This window comes from Petaurus breviceps, unplaced genomic scaffold (genome assembly GCF_028583685.1).
Source record: "Petaurus breviceps papuanus isolate PSGF00001 unplaced genomic scaffold, PetGlider_PUasm1.0 90763, whole genome shotgun sequence".
Taxonomy (NCBI): Eukaryota; Metazoa; Chordata; class Mammalia; order Diprotodontia; family Petauridae; genus Petaurus; species Petaurus breviceps.
Genome location: NW_027187340.1, coordinates 10,967,138 through 10,970,792, shown reverse-complemented (window position 1 = coordinate 10,970,792; position 3,655 = coordinate 10,967,138). Strand labels below are relative to the sequence as shown.

General features: G+C 48.4%; 1 pseudogene; it reads left to right on the top strand.

The window, feature by feature from the left end:
* Positions 1–1,048: 1,048 nt before the first annotated feature.
* Positions 1,049–3,655, top strand: part of LOC138146581 (splicing factor, proline- and glutamine-rich pseudogene) — a 60,743-nt pseudogene continuing 58,136 nt past the window's right edge.

Sequence of the window (3,655 nt, the reverse complement as noted above, 5' to 3'; positions counted from 1 at the left end):
TAATTCTCTTCACTGATTCAGACTTTTATTGATGAAGTAAGAGTCTGGTGCTGTTCTCAGTCTCATGTATCAACCCATTTATTTTTCTTCTGAAAATATGCAGCTGTTCCTTTGGGAGTCTGAAGGAAGTAAAATATATGAGTTGTAAAGAAAGGAAGTTCCCTGAATTTATGGACTAGATGTCCAATTTTTATTCAACACTTGTTCTTTGCTTTTGGTACTGAATGGCTAAATTTTGAAATGATACCCTTGGTGCTTGGGAAAAAATGGCAAAATGTGGAATTAGAATTTTATCATTAATCTCTGCTTTTTACCTTTGAAAATTCCTGGAAAAGAGAATGTAGAAATCAGTGTTAAAGGTACTATATCAACATATACTAATTATTATTACATAGGCTTATGGATCTGGAGCTGGATTAGAACTAATTTGGCAATCCACCAAAGCCCTCGGGGCCTCAATTTCCGCAAGTGTAAAGTGAAGAAGGTGAACTTGATGGTGGTGCTTCATTTTTTAAAGAGGACCAAGGCCATCAGGGGTGACGTCTTGACTCAGGCCGGGTAGAGCTGCACAAAGCTGCCAGCCTCCATCTCTCCCGGTTACCCAAGTCTGTTGACAGGCCTAGAGTTGGGGGCCTGGCAATACCCTGGGGAGCAGCGATCACCCCAGCCTTGGAGGTCTCACCAAGCTCTAAGGGCTCCACGAGGAGCCTCATCTACATCCCTCATCTAACTCCCTCGCCCTCATTTTAAGGAGAAGATTGTGGCCCAGAGAAGTTGAATAAACTTACCAGGGCCGGGAGCTCAAAACAGGTCTTCTGGCTCAGAAGCCATTTCTCATTTCCCTCTACTATGGTGGATATTACATGTATTTTAAAGCTTTGAAAAGTAAAACCAGCTTTCATAGTGACCATGGAGATGCGTGTAGGAACAATGGATTAGCTCCCAACTAAAATACAAGACCAAGGTTTATGTGAGACTCACGCAGATCTCAAAGATAACGTAACCTTGGCTTGTGTCCCCTGCGTCTGTGATCAGCAAGGTGGCCTTCATGCTCCCCAAGCGACTTCTCTGCTTTCGCCTCGCCCGCCCGCCGATCACGGGCACGTCCCGGGTCCAGTTCCGGGATCGCGGGGGTGGCTTCCACCTGCGCGGTGGTGGCGGCCAGGGGCCTGAGGCAAGATCGAGGCCCGCTGGGGCCGGGCCTAAACCCTCCATCCCGCGGTGGTGGCCGCCAGCCGGCGGCCTAAGCCAAGACCTCCGTTCGCCTAAATCCTCCATCCCGCCGCCTCAGGCGCAGGTAGTGACGCAGCCACAAGCTCGGCAGTAGGCATCATCGCCAGACCCACCGAAGACAGGCCTCCCTCTGGGCAGCAGCCCCGGACCCACGGTGCCCCCCCCCCTCCCACTCCGATCTCTGTCTCTGCGCTGTCCGCGCCCCTCCTGGGGGGCCTTAGCAGACCTCTTCGACGTCGGCCTCCGTCTCGGGCCACCCCCGGGCCCCGCGGGGCCTAAGCCAGGTCCGAACCCTGGCGGGCCCAAAGGCTACACGCTGAGAGGGCCGAAGCCAGACGGGCCGGGCCTCACTTCTTCCAGAGAACACCGGAAGCTGCCGCGGCTGGGTGGCGGGGAGTCCCGAGGGGGCGGGCGGCACCACCCACCATACCACCTGCAGCAGTGGCCGCCTCGGTCACCAGGGCCCGCGGGCAGCAGTGAAGAGAAGATCTCGGCCTTGGAGGGCATCAAAGCAATTCTGTCTCTTTTGAGGAGGCTTGGAGAGAAAATTTACACACAGCAACGTTGGTAAATTTGTTGGAAATCTGCCATCCAGTTTTACAGACAAGATTTTAAAAGATTATTTGCTAAATATGGAGAACCTGGTAAAGCCTTTATCAACAAGGGCAAAGGATTTGATTTTATGGAACAGGAATCTAGAGCCCTGGCGGAAATTGCAAAAGCAGAACCTGATGATACACCCAGGAGAGGGCAGCAGCCAAGGGGCGCTTTGCCACACGTGCCGCTTTTGCTCTATGTTTCCAGTGAATTATTGGAAGAAGCTTCCAGCCAATTTGGACCTATCGAAAGGACTGTTTTAATTGTTGATGATTGAGAAGGATGTACAGGAAAAGGCATTGTTGAATATGCTCCTAAGCCAGCTGCAAGACAGACGTTTGAACCATGCAGTGAAGGAGTGTTTTTGTTGACAGCTCCTCGTCCAGTTGTTGGTCATGGAACCACTTGAGCAACTAGAAGATGGAGGCGGTCTTCCAGAAAAGCTTCCACAGAAGAATCCTAGGTATCGAAAGGAGACAGGAGAACCCACAACATTTTGCTCAGCACCGCAACTTTGAGTTTGAATATTCCCAGAGATGGAAATCTTTAGATGAAATTCAAAAGCAGCAAAAGAGCAGGTTGAGAAAAACATCAAAAATGCAGAAGACAAGCTGGAAACTTCCTCAGTGTTAGGGGAGTTGGGTATATATGGAGAGGGAGAGGGAGAGGGAGAGGGAGAGGGAGAGAGAGAGAGAGAGAGAGAGAGAGAGAGAGAGAGAGAGAGAGAGAGAGAGAGAGCCGGCAGGCGCAGGGCCAGTTGAAGGGATGATATCTAGAAAATAAAATTAAGGGTCATGAGAGGAATATACAGGGAGAAGGAGAAAGGGAGAGGTAGAATGGGGTAAATTATCTCACATAAAAGAGGCAACAAAAGGGGGCTTTTACAATGGAGGGGAGGGGAGAGGGAATGAGTGAACCTTACTCTCATCAAATTTGACTTGAGGGGGGAATAATATACACATTCAATTGGGTATGGAAATCTGTCTTACCCTACAGGAAAGTAGGGGGGAAGGGGAGATAATGGAAGGGAGGGCAAATGTGGGGAGGGAGTAATCAGAAGCAAACACTTTTTAGGAGGGACAGGGTCAAGACTAGAATAAATGGGCAGGATAGGATAGAGGGAAATATAGTTGTCTTTCACAGCATGACTATTATGGAGGTGTTTTGCATGATTGCACATGTATGGCATGTATTGAATTGCTTGCCTTCTCAATGAGGGGGGGGGGATAGAATGTGGGACTCAGAGTTTTAAAACAAATGTTAAAAATTGTTTTTACATGCAATTGGGAAATAAAATATACAGGCAGTGGCCACATGGAAATCTATCTTGCCCTACAGTAAAACAGAAGGGAAGGGGATAAGAGGGGTGGGGGTATTAGAAGGTAGGGCAGATTGGGGAAAGGGGTAATCAGAATGCTCAACGCCTTAGGATGAGGGGAGGGGAGAGATGGGGAGAAAATTTGGAACTCAAAATCTTGTGGAAGTGAATGTTGAAAACTAAAAATAAACTAATAAAAAAAGATTAGAAAAAAAAGATAATATACTTTAGTCCGGTCATCATACAAGTCTCTTTCTATGAATATCTAAGACCCAGATGGCCCTGGAGAAGAAAGTGAGACTGCTAACTTTGCATAGCCCTCCCTCACTCAAATTCAATTAGCTTGCACGTCATGGCATCACCTCCCTGATGTCATGGTCCTCTTTAAGAAAGAAGGATAAATAAGAACCTCTATGATTAGTAGCAGGAGCTGCTTCACTGGAGACCCAAGTGGAACTGACCTTCCTTCCTTCCTTCCTTCCTTCCTTCCTTCCTTCCTTCCTTCCT